The sequence below is a fragment of the Bison bison genome, unplaced genomic scaffold (assembly GCF_000754665.1).
Source record: "Bison bison bison isolate TAMUID 2011002044 unplaced genomic scaffold, Bison_UMD1.0 scf7180017864380, whole genome shotgun sequence".
NCBI lineage: Eukaryota > Metazoa > Chordata > Mammalia > Artiodactyla > Bovidae > Bison > Bison bison.
Window position 1 is genome coordinate 5,500,739 of NW_011494952.1, and position 13,631 is coordinate 5,514,369.

Below are 13,631 nucleotides of genomic sequence, written 5' to 3' on the forward strand. Positions count from 1 at the left end.
AAAGCAGAAACATTACTTTGCCAACAAAGGTCTGTCTAGTCAAGGCTATGGTTTTTCCTGTGGTCATGTATGGATGTGAGAGTTGGACTGTGAAGAAGGCAGAGCGCCGAAGAATTGATGCTTTTGAACTGTGGTGTTGGAGAAGACTCTTGAGAGTCCCTTGGACTGCAAGGAGATCCAACCAGTCCATTCTGAAGGAGATCAGCCCTGGGATTTCTTTGGAGGGAATGATGCTGAAGCTGAAACTCCAGTACTTTGGCCACCTCATGCGAAGAGTTGACTCATTGGAAAAGACTCTGATGCTGGGAGGGATTGAGGGCAGGAGGAGAAGGGGACGACAGAGGATGAGATGGCTGGATGGCATCACTGACTCGATGGACTTGAGTCTGAGTGAACTCCAGGAGTTTGTGATGGACAGGGAAGCCTGGCGTGCTGCGATTCATGGGGTCGCAAAGAGTCAGACACGACTGAGCAACTGAACTGAACTGAACTGAACAGCCTTCTTTATGGTCCAGCTTTAGTTCAACTTTTCTGTTAGTCCAAAATTATGTCAAAACAAGGAGTTAAACGGAAAAGGTTTACTCAACAAATACACAAGTGGATCATTTTCTAGATACTCCACTTTCTTTAGTTTCTGGATTTAGATGTAAGAAGGATTATATGAAGGAAAATCTTACAGATACAGAGAACAGACTTGCAGTAGCTATAGGGGGTGGGAGTTAGGGGAAGGAGGGATTGGGAGTTTGGGATTAGCAGATGCAAACTAGTATATATGGGATGGATAAACAACAAGGTCATACTGTATAGCACAGGAAACTATATTCAATATCCTGTGATAAACTGTAATGGAAATAATATGAAAATGAATATATATATATATAACTGAGTCATTTTGCTATTCAGCAGAAATTAAAACATTGCAAATCGAATATATTCCATAAAAACTTTTTAAAAAACAACAAAAATCAAAAAGCCTCTTAATGATTATTATATCCTTAATTTGCTTTAACAATGTGTGCTAAAAGTACCTCCCAAATTTACCTCCTTTTGTCATTTTTTCTTAAAAGGGCCTTTGGATACCAGAAATTGAGGTTTTCATTACATGAACTGCAAATCATTTTTCTCCTACTTTGATGTGGAGGGAAAGAGGATCGTTTGCCAGCCTTTAACACAAAATGAAGAGTAAAGAGTAATTAGAAAATTACTCTTGAAATAAACTAGAAAGGCGATTGAGTCCCATGTTAGCTTCGGCCATCAGGAGTTCGTACAGCTGGGAGGGAACTTAATCCTCAGCGGCTCTGGACAGCAGGGCCAGTGGGTGGGACGAGGGAATCCGTGAATCTTCGTTCCACTCCTCTGGTCTGAAAGTGCATCTCTTGTGGCTTGACTGCTCTTAGGGTGAAAAAGGAGTCTAGGCCGTCTAGGATTGGCTGAAACGTGTGTGGTTAAGAGTCTAGCCCAACGGATAATTAGAAGCAGATTCTGGAAATGAGCAGAGGATTTTTTTCTTTTTAAAACAACACACCCTCCGTCTTTTCTTAATTCAATTCTGCACAGGTTGCCTCGCCGGACTCCCTCTAGTGGCCCCGAGGAGGATAGTCACGGCAGGAGGAGCCTTTGTGTTTCCGACCGTGGCTTCCCTGTTCAGACAAGAGTCATGTGACTTGGTTTCTTGTTTTAAGAGGAAGAGCCTTATAAATTAGTTAATTCAACCTTAGTTGAGGATGTTAAAATCTAGAGAGGTTAAAGAAATGTCCTGAGGGCACAGCAAATTAAAGGGGTAACCCAGGACAGGAACAGCAGACCGACTGCTGTCCCTAGCCTTTCCCAGGACAATTTGAAGAGGAGCCCCACTGGCTTCCCACATGCACGGAGAATCTCCAAAGCCATACTTAGAAGAAAATACAGAGCCCTTATCTCCTTATCATTTAGGGCCTGCAGAGTCCTGCACACCTTGCCCAACTTGTTTTCTGCCCTTCTCCCAGGTTGCATGGGCTCCCACCAATGGCTTTAGTGTAGAGCCAGCAGAACCCTGACATTAGATTGTTCATCCATGTATCTGTTCATAATCTGTGTTCCAAGGTAGAATGTAACCTCTACAAAGGCTGCTTTTTCTTTCTTGCTGTTTCCCCAACACCAGTCACAGGATACGTATATTAGATTCCGATGACTGACCTAACAAATCACCACAAACTTGGTAGCTTAAGGCAATAGAAAATTATTCGTTCACCTTTCTGGAGGCCAGAAGTCTAAAATCAATTTCACTGAGCCAAAGTCAAGGTTTTGGCAAAGGCCACACTCCCTTCCAGGGGTTGTATGGGACAATCAGCTCTTTTTCTTACAGTCTCTGGTGGCTGGTGGCAGGTCTTAGCTTGCGACTCTATCATCCAATCTTCAAGGCCATCTTTAAGTTTCTCTCTGTCCTTCTCATAAGAATACTTGTGATGACATTCAGGACCCACCCAGTCCCTTCGCAAGGCAGGAAATTGAGGTTCCTGGAGACTTAAGTGATGGCCCTGGTCAGACAAGTAGGAGTCGCAGACGGGTTTGAACCAGGCAGTCTGACCCCAGGGCCCCTCCACCACCCTGTCCAGGAGTCTGAGGGCACCTTGTGCTTTTATAGTTCCTGCTTTACAGTTAAGCCCAATCAACTATCCTAAGTCCTATTCTAGACTGCAGTGATACCAGGAGATCTAGGGTCGGTCCTTATTCTCCAGGATATATCCATTTATGCGGAAAGAAAAGGCATTAAGTCAGAGTGGCTACCCTTGTGTGGCAAAGTGACTAAAAGAGCGTGAGAGGGCTTCTGGGAGCCTGTAATGTCGTTTCTTGCCCTGGTGCTGGCTACAATAGTGTGTGAAACTGTTTGGAAAAGTTGATCACTGTACACTTGTAACTTACGCACTTTTGTCAGTGTGTGCTATATTTTGAAAAAGACCAAATGAGGGCATAAAGTCAGGGCTCTAGGAAATGTCAAGAGAGGCCATAGGCAGTCTCTCCCACAGCGCTGGATATCTAGGCCATTTCTTAGCCTTCTCACTAACTACCTGACTAATAAAGGGCTGTGAGGTAGGAGGTAAGGAAGTGAGGATTTTCCAGGGTCTTTCCTATCAAAATTCCCAAGGTCAGCCCACCTCAAATTCAGTTTGGCTGTAAAGCAGAAATGAACAGACATTTTTAAATAACATTTAAAATGTTGCCAATAAGGATTAACTCCTCTCCCCAAAGAAATCTGTTAATATTAGGACATAAACTTTGAAAATCCTAGGCTAAACAAATTTTGATCCCTTTTTGACTGCAGGACTTATCAGAGCCTTTAATACATTAACATGAAATGTAAGACTATCCCTGGGTCAGGAAGATACCCTAGAGTAGGCAATGGCAACCCACTCCAGTATTCTTGCCTGGAAAACTCCATGGACACAAGGGCCTGGCGGGCTACAGTCCATGGTGTCACAAAGAGTAGGATACGACCGAGTGACTGAGTACACATGCACACGCAATGTTCAGTCTCTCAGTCGTGTCCATCTCTTTGTGACACCATGGACTGCAGCACGCCAGGCCTCCCTGTCCATCACCAACTCCTGGAGCTTGCTCAAACTCATGTCCATCAAGTCAGTGATGCCATCCAACAATCTCATCCTCTGTCAATCCCTTCTCCTCCCATCTTCAATCTTTCCCAGCATCAGGGTATTTTCCAGTGAGTCAGTTCTTCATATCAGGTGGCCAAAATATTGGAGTTTCAGCTTCAGCATCAGTCCTTCCAATGACTATTCAGGACTGATTTCCTTTAGGATGGACTGGTTGGATCTCCTTGCAATCCAAGGGACTCTACAATGCCACAGTTCAAAAGCATCAATTCTTTGTCACTCAGCTTTCTTTATATGTGAGAGTCCAACTCTCACATCCATACATTACTACTGGAAAAACCATAGCTTTGACTAGACATACCTTTGTTGGCAAAGTAATGTCTCTGCCTTTTAATATGCTGTCTAGGTTGGTCATAGCTTTTCTTCCAAGGAGCAAGCGTCTTTTAATTTCATGGCTACAGTCACCACCTGCAGTGATTTTGGAGCCCAAGAAAATAAAGTCTGTCACTGTTTCCATTGTTTTCCCATCTATTTGCCATGAAGTGATGGGACCGGATGCCATGATCTCAGTTTTTTGAATATTGAGTTTTAAGCCAACATTTTACTCTCCTCTTTCAAGTTCATCAAGAGGATCTTTAGTCCCCTCTTGTGCACATGCAAGAGGGAGATGTATTTTGCTTTTTTCACAGACTTATTTTACTATGGAATACTTTATTCGTATTCTTAACATTTTCATGATTAATGTTCTAAGGGACAAATTTTGGGAAGTTCTATTGTAGAATCCTAATTCATAGATCCAGTTCACCCAAAGATTGTGCAGACTGATGTTTCAAAGTATTCCCTGAGGCCTGTCTAGGTTACTCTCACTGTCCCTCCACAAGCAAAAAGTGTTGCTTCAAGTGACCAAATAAAATATCCCATAACCTAAATGTCTGGATAAATGATGGGGGGCAGAAGACAGCTGGAGGGCAGAGAAGGATTGGAGTGCAAAGAGAAAGAATTACAATGACTTGAGCTCCAGATTATCCTGAAGAGTCATAAGAGTGTTTTGAACAAAATGATTATTTACTGGGAAGATGCAGGGTGTTCTCTCATTAAAAACAAACAAAAAGAGTGGACTCTGGACTCAAGGACAAGATGGAACTGGAAACCTACTGGAAACCTGGATGCCACCAAGGCTTCCTCTCTATCAGTGGTCCTCAGGATCCCCTTCATCATCCTCTCTCTCTCTGTAGACTTCTGATTTTGCTTCCTGGCTGGCAAGATGGAAAATATGGTGACCAACATTTCCAGAGTTTGTCTGTCATTGTCCAGTCATTAGGAAAGAGAGTCAACTGACTTAATCCCAAATTCCTAAGAAAGGGATATTGGTCAGGCTGCTAGCACTGGTGAGAACACTGGGTGGGTCACAGAACACGCCAGTCACACCATGACTGTGGGGTATCGGGTACAGTATGGATGCCCATATACAGGTGGGGAGCTGGGCAGACCACCTAAAAGATGGCTGTTCAAATACAAGATGTGTTCTGTGTACAGCTGGTTTTTAAAAGCACTTTCTCGCTTTCTATAAATAAATAAACAGGATTTTTTTTTTAATATAATTTTCCGTTCTTCAGAATCATGATCCAAAGCAGTGGCTCTTCTCCGCTGACCTGTAGATGTGTCCTATGGAGGGGATGCTACAGTCTGTGCTAGCCATTTCTGAAAATCATTTCACCCAAGAAACATGAGAGATTGCATTTGTTTTAAATGATTTGTTTCTTTCCTCTAAAATCTGAGTCCATGGAGGGAAATTTGGTTAATTAACAATATTTGTTTTGAGAAACTGGTTATTTAAAGCTTCACTGGGCAGAATTTCAGTTGTTTTAGACTATTACATCCTCCATATTTAATGCCATCGTTTCGAAAATGGATTGACTTCAGAAGTACTTTTCTCTTGCTTTGGAGATTTTGCACATTGGCCCAAATGGGTTTTATTTTCCATTTTAATTTATACAGTATAAATAAAATGTTGGACTTCTTTGGAGTTAACAGTTTCACTGTGCAGATGTTTCTTGAAAGCCTTTTCAATTCATGTGTTGGTTTAAAAAAAATTTTTTTTATTAGCCTGGCAGGCAGCCAGAAAAAAAGAAAATTCCATTTTGCATAGAACTGTAAGATTTTCTTCCTTGTTCTTTTCCCACCCCCAGCCAGCTACAGGATTATGAGGATTAAAGATGCCATAGTGACATCTTGTGGTCAACTGCCAGAGACACAGCAAAAAGCAGTGGGATGACAGAAGTGATCTAGTTCATTCTCCCACAAGTATTTCTTGATTAATGTTGTTTGCTTTTTATTTACTAGTTGGCTGAAATCACTCTAGAGTTCCAGGTTGTTTTGCTCTACGGGAACTACTCAAATTTACCCCATAGAAAGGATAAACATGCTGTGTTCTGGAAAGGAAAAGGACATAACTCTTGCTTTGCCTTTTTGTTGGACTCTCTCATGCAAACAGTATTACACAAGCTACTCAGTAATAACTCTGAAAAATACTCAAATCTTTTCCCAAAAAAGAGACGAGAAACAGTGATTCTAAATGAGCTCTCATTCTTTCTAATTCTAAGCTTTCAGCAACTAACAGATTGTTCATTTAGCTTGTTTAGTATTTAGATGAAATGTATAAATAATAACCCTCCAAACTTTATTTCTCCACCCAAACTAGTGTCAATGGAGATTAAAAACCTGCTTGCATAATTCTTGACTTTTAAAAAATAAATATAGCAAATAATATACAATAAAAAAATTATTACTGGAAGCTTTGTAAAATATACCAAAAAAGATATGATATAGTGTTAAAAAAGCAAAACACCAAGTTATATATCAGCTGTGATCCTATATGCACATCAGTGTGACAATCTGTAGAGTGTAGCAGTCTACACAAGTATGGATGCAAATGTCAGTACCAAGGTCTATGTGGAGAAGGGTGTAGACACAGAAATAAGCCCAGAAAGAACACATCTACTAATAAGCATTTCCTGTTTCATGATACTATTGTTGTTGTTGTTCAGTCGCTAAGTTGTGTCCAAATCTTTGAGGCCGTATGGAACTGCAACAAGACAGGCTTCTCTGTCCTCCACTATCTCCTGGCGTTTGTTCAAATTTATGTCCATTGAGTTCACATACTGCTGAAGCCTAGCTTGTGGGATTTTCAGCATTATCTTGCTACCATGTAAAATGAGTGCAATTGTATAATAGTTTGAACGTTCTTTGACATTGCCCTTCTTTGGGATTGGAACAAAAACTGGCTTTTTCCAGTTCTGTGTGAAAAAATATAATAATTACCAAATTTATTCCGAAACAGAAGTTAAAGCATGTTACAAAACTGTAGTGATAGGCTTCGCGGAGAGTCGCCAGGTTGTTGCTTCAACAGTGCTTGAACCCAAGCGGCTGCTCAGCCCCCGCCCCTGCCGGCCACTCAGAGCCAGCCCTCCTCACCGCCTGACAGGGCCCTCCCACCGCCCACGGTCCCTGCGGCCACTCCAGCAACGCGCAGCGCCGCGGGCCACCGCCGCCTCTTCTCAGCCACCCGCCCTGACAACCGCATCCCCCTTGCAGGTGCGCTAGAACTACCACCAGCACTTGGAGGCCTCCATCAGCTGCCAGATCAACCTGGAGCGCTACACCTCCTGAGTCTGCCTGCCCACGTCATACTACTTTGACCACGATGATGTGGCTTTGAAGAACTTTGCCAAATACTTTCTTCACCAATCTCATGAGGAGAGGGAACATACTGAGAAACCGATGAAGCTGCAGAACCAACGAGGTGGCCGAATCTTCCTTCAGGATATCAAGAAACCAGACCGCCATGACTGGGAGAATGGGCTGAATGCAACGGAATGTGCGCTGTGCTTGGAAGGAAGTGTGAATCAGTCACTACTGGAACTGCACAAACTGGCCACTGGAAAAAATGACCCCCAGCTGTGTAATTTCACTGAGACTCATTACCTGAATGAGCAGGTAGAAGCCACAAAGACTTGGGTAACCACATAATCACATTGTGCAAGATGTGGGCCCCTGGGTCTGGCATAGCAGAGTACCTCTTTGACAAGCACACCCTTGGACACATGAGAGCTAAGCCTCAGGCTGCCTTCCCGTAGCCACAGGGGTGACATTCCTGGGCACCAAGGCAGTGCATGCATATTTGAGTTACCTTCACCTTTTCTATAAGTTGTACCAAAACATCTACTTAAGTTCTTTCTTTAGCACCATTCCTTCAAATAAAGTAATTTGGTACCCCAAAAATAAATAAATAAAAAATAAAACTATAGTGATTAAAAATATATAGTGCTGATACATGAACAGATTGAGAGACCAATGAAAAAGAATAGAAAGTCCAGAAGAGACCTAAGAATACATGGGAATTTAGTATGTGATAAATTTAGTATATCTTAAAGAACAATATCGCAAATCCACAGAGAAAAGGTAGGTTACTCAATTAAAGACTTTAGGCTAGCTGGATGGCCATCTAAAAAGAAAGTTGGATCCCATACCGCACACTTTACACCCAGAAAAATTCAAAGAGGTACAAAAATTTAAATATAAAAAAGAATAGTGTATTATAAGTGACATAAGAAACCATGAGAGAACTATTCAATAATCTCAGAGTGCAGAATACCTTTGCATTTATGCACACATGAAACACAGAAGCCACAACATTGTGCAGAAAAAGAAAAAAATCAAAGACAAACGACAAAACTGGAAGGAAGAAATATTTGTAATAGATAGCATGCTCATTTTTCTAAATATATAATGAATTTCTAAAAATCAATAAGGAGAAAACCAATGACCCAATTAAAAAATAGGCAGTGATTTGCAGCAACATGGATGGGCCTAGAGATTATCATACTAAGTGAAATAAGTCAGAAAGACAAATATCTTATGATATCACTTATATGTGGAATTTTTTTAAGTGATACATTCATTTTTTTAAGTGAACTGGTTTACAAAACAAAAATGTACTCACAGACCTAGAAAACCAACTTATGGTTACCAAAGGGGAAAGGTGGCGAGGGATAAATTAGGAGTTCGTGATTAACAGATACACAATACTATATATAAAATAGAGAAGCAACCAGGACCTAATGTATAGCAGAGAGAACTATATTCAATATCTGGTTATAACTTATAATGGAAAAGAATCTGAAAAAGAATGTGTATATATATACATATGTATAACTGAATCACTTCACTGTTCACCAGAAACTAACACAACATTGTAAATCAACTGTACTTTAATAAAATTAATTTTAAAAATAGACAAATGATATGAACCAACTCTTCCCAGCAAAGAAAACCCAAGTAAGTCTTAAAACATGTGACATGGAATTCAACATCACTCATAATTGGAGAGATGTACTTTACTATCTGATAGATGTAGCTATCAGAAAATGCCATTTTGCATCTAGCCTATTGGCAGAAATCAAACTTTGATAGGAGACTGTATTGGTGGGGGTGTGGGGATAAAGGCCTTCTCGTGCATCACTGGTGGAAGTGGAAATTAGAACAATCCTTGTGAAGGACAGTCTGTGAATGAACATATCCTTTGATATAGCTATTCCACTCCCAGGAATTTATAGAACAAAAGATGCTTCCATATGCAAAATGACTTATGTACATGGTCATTCACTGCAGCAATGTTTAAACAAAAAGTTTAAACAGCAATGTTTCCGCAAAATGCTGAAAACATCATCAGAATATCGGTTAAGGAAATTATAATACATCCACATAAAAGAATACTGTGCAGCTCTACAAGAAGAAAAGGGTGACATTCTTTATGGATGGATGCAGATCATCTCAAAGATATATTGTTAAGGTGAATGTCAGGGCTTAAAAATGTATAGATTGTGCTATCGTTTATCTTACAAATCAAAAAAGAAATACACTGAATACACATATCTGCTGATGCTTACAAAATCTGTCACTTGAAGAAATCCTAACAATGTTTAACTAAAAATCCAGAAGGAATGACCTCTGAATGTCCAGACTCACTCAACATGCTGAGACCTTGGTTATGCTCAGGGCTATACACTCTTCACTGGAAGGTCAGGGAAGACTAACGGCAGAGATGTGAAGAGAACCCTCAGGGAGGCCTGAGAGCTCCCTGAAGGTGTCCTCCCCAAAATGGGATTGTTTCAAACCATGTGAATTCTCATTTTTTTCTTAATCAATTGATATAAATCTGACATTCTCATCAACAACATATCTACATTTGTTTTAAGATAACAATGATTTCTTTTCCCCCAAGGAAGGTGCACTGTATCGGGCTGAGGGCTCAGACACCCAGATACATAGTGGCCTTCACTCACCTTTGGCAGCAAGAGAGATTTACCTAGGATCATACTCACATCTTTAACTATCCAACTTGTATGCTTGGTCTTTCCTCCAGAATTCCAAATAACAACAAAAATAACAGATTTGTTGCACACTTGGCATTCTACTTAAATGCTCACAGTGATCCTAGAATGTGAAGATGATTAATATCCTCAGTTTAAAAATGCAAAAGCTGAGGCTCGGAGGGTTAAATGGCTTGTCCAGCATCACACAAGCTAAAAAGTAGAAAGGCTAACATTCTGCCACAAGTGAATCAGACACCAGCATTATTTCTCTTTCTCTATATCAAGCACTTTCCAATTTTCTCTGCACTCTTCTTCAACACCCTCTTTATTTGGTTCTCTTTCTAGTGCGCCTCCTTGATTTATTAAACATTATAATTTCCTCTGGTTTCAGAGTCTACAAATTCTAGTGATTCTCAATCCTAGCTGCACATTGGACTCTCTTGAAGGGATTTTAAAATACACCCATGACCAGAGAATTCCTGGCGGTCCAGTGGTTAGGATTCAGCACGTTCACTGCTGTGGCCAAGGTTCGATTCCTGGCTGGGGAACTAAGATCCTGCAAGCCACCCAGTGAGATACATACATACATACATATATATATATATATTTATATGTGTGTGTGTGTATATACACACACATATCTCCATACCTATGACCAGAACTCACCCCTAGATAGTTTGTTTTCATTTGTCTGGGATGAGATCTAGGAAACAGTATTTTCAACCACTTATCTCCACTCCTAGTGTCTAGTAGACATTCACTAAATATTTGTAATCTGAATGAATGAATGGATGATGAAAGAATAAAATAAAATTAAAAAATAATTTAAAAAAAGAATAAATGAATGAATGAACGAACTCTTGAGAGTCCCTTGGACTGAAAGGAGATCAAACAAGTCAGTCCTAAAGGAATTGAATATTCATTGGAAAGACTGCTGCTGAAGCTGAAGCTCCAATACTTCGGCCACCTGACACAAAGAGCTGACTCACTGGAAAAGACCCTGATGCTGGGAAAGACTGAATGCAAAAGAAGAAGCGGGTGGCGGAAGAGGAGATGGTTAGATAGCATCACCAACTTAATGAACATAAATTTGAGCAAACTCCAGGAGATAGTGGAGGACAGAGAAGCCTGGCATGTGGCAGTCCATGGGGTCGCAAAGAAGTGGACACAATTTAGCGACTGAACAACAAGATGCCAAAATTGTTTTTGACGATAAAGCAAGAGCAGTTTTGAAAGCCCTAGGCTAGGTGGTAAATACAGAATTGTTTTTCCGTCTCCTTCTGGGATGCTGGGATAGAAGGAAGCTGCATCCCTGTAACCCACTCCATTTCCACACAAAGGAAAACTATAAATAGGAGCTCTGAATCACATGAGGGTTATGTAATACAAAGTTCACAGAGCAGGCTGCCTTTATCACTCAGGCTTAAGTTGCACTGAAATGGAAACTCAGCTGATGCCCTATGTATTAGTTTCTCCAAATGATGAAAGTCTGCGACATTTGTCCAGACCATCTATTTCCATCGCCCAGGTTTGAGGCTAGTTGCCAGGACCCTTCTTGCCAAAGAATTCCTTCTGTCTTTCCAGATAACAAGTAGGCAATTTCAGCAGAATTACTTTTATTTGCAAAGATAAGGCCAGAATTTCCCCTGGTCAGATGAAAAGGCCATGAACATTAGCTCTTCAGACACTTGGGAACACTAGATCACAGCCTCCAGCGAGGAGGTAGATATAACACACTTCTGATTATGGTTCCAGAGAGGTCACCCCTGCTTGTTTCTGTAGAGATTTACTGATCATCTGAAATCCTTTGGTGAAACTCAAATCCACTGTGCACCATTTAGAAGGGGGTTGCCATCCTCTATGAAACAACAGGGTTACCAGCCTGTGTAGGGAAAGGATTCCACTACCTCTGAACACACATTTGACTCTCACTGGCTGATACGGGGGACTTTGGAATAAATGTTTCCATGAGTCAAAACGCAAGTATTCAGTGGCAGAGATGGGTACCCACATTCTCCTTTTCTTTTTTAATGCCCAACTAGCCCTTATTTCCCAGCCTGGCTTGCAGTTAGCCTGGCCATGTGACAGTGTCCTCGCTGATGGAATGTGAGAACTGAGGTGTACTATGTTCAGACCTCTCCAGGCACTTTGCTCTGATTTTATCTGCCTTCTGGACAGTTGGTATGGAGATGCCTCCTAGGCAACTCTGGAAGCCATGGGTTGAAGATGCTAGAGCATCACCAGTCTGGGAATTGATAAGCTCAGAATTCTTGTGTGAAATTAGGTGAGGATGTTTGCAAGGGTCACCTGGCTTATCTTTACAAGGATGGGCAATTTTTCCAAATTTCATCTCAAAACACAGACACTCTATTACAAGCCAAGGCCTGAACTGGAGGAAAGGGATACTTCAAGTAAAATTCACACTATGTTATGGATGGGTCTCTGGAACAGTTGATCAAAATTGAAATCTTTATCAAACTGTAAGTCAAGAAGATAAAAAAGAGTCTTTTAAGACCTTTCTGTAATTCAAATCATAATCCACATTCCCGACCTAAGTACTTTTTAAAATATCACAGACTAGTAATTCTTTTAATAAAACACAATTTATATTTTTCAGAAGCTGTAATGACTTCCATGATATCACTGAAGTGAGAGCAAAGGAAGAATGGGGAAAGAAGAAAATACTAATTGAAAACTTAGATGAAAATGAAAAATAAGCCTCAGCCTAGACATTGACTATGGTACAGCTGAAAGGATTCCTGGGCAGAAAGCAGGCAGAGTGTTCAATGCACAGACAGTGAGTAAATAAGCAGAACTTGTTGGTGAAGTTGGTAGAATGCTCTGGAATTCTATTCCAGAGACAGAATGATCATGATAGATGATGCTTGCTTAACATCTATTGTCAAATGTAGATGTCTGGCAACAGAAGAGAGGGGAACTCTGTCCCCAGTCGATGCCCTTCCAACCCATATCAGGGGCAAGGAGTGAAGGGGGTTGATAAAGCTTGGTGCTTATTTGGGAAAATAAGTGAAAAGTCACTCTGGAGAAGAGCTCCAACATCAAATAAACATAAAAAGAATTCTTCAAGTATGAGGGGGGGAAGTAAGCTCTTAAAACTTAAGATCTTGGCAGGAAGGAAAGACTGATTGAGCTAAGAAGAAATCTATCCTTCCTTTGTCTGCATTAGAGAGATTTGGCACAGACTAAAGGACCTTACTCAAATTTTACCACTCACCCTAGAAACCTTGTATGAAGTCTCTCCTCAGCCATCAGGACAAATCTGAATGCAATGCTTTAAAAAGCTTCCCAAATGAGCCTTTCAGCAGTTTTATATACTGTTGAGAAAGGAGAGGGAGAGTAGCTATATGGCTAGAGAACAAAGAAAACCAAATTCTTGACTGCCCACTCCATAGATAAAACACTATCAAGCACATGTATAGCTATGAATTAAAGTATATATGTGCACTACTGCATATGATACTATGCGGCTTCCCAGGTGGCTCAGACGGTAAAGCATCTGCCTGCAGTGCGGGAGACCAGGGTTCGATCCCTGGGTTGGGAAGATCCCCTGGAGAAGGAAACGGCAACCCACTCCAGTACTCTTGCCTGGAAAATTCCATGGACTGAGAGGCTCCTCAGAGCCTGGTAGGCTACAGTCCATGAGCTG

General features: G+C 41.0%; 1 protein-coding gene and 1 pseudogene across 1 annotated transcript in view; one reads left to right on the plus strand and one right to left on the minus strand.

Annotated features, from left to right (window-relative positions):
• CDK1 (cyclin-dependent kinase 1) overlaps positions 1–13,631 on the minus strand; it is a 51,059-nt gene that overhangs the window by 6,031 nt on the left and 31,397 nt on the right. The window lies entirely within an intron of this gene.
• Positions 5,020–7,726, plus strand: LOC105001249 (annotated as a pseudogene).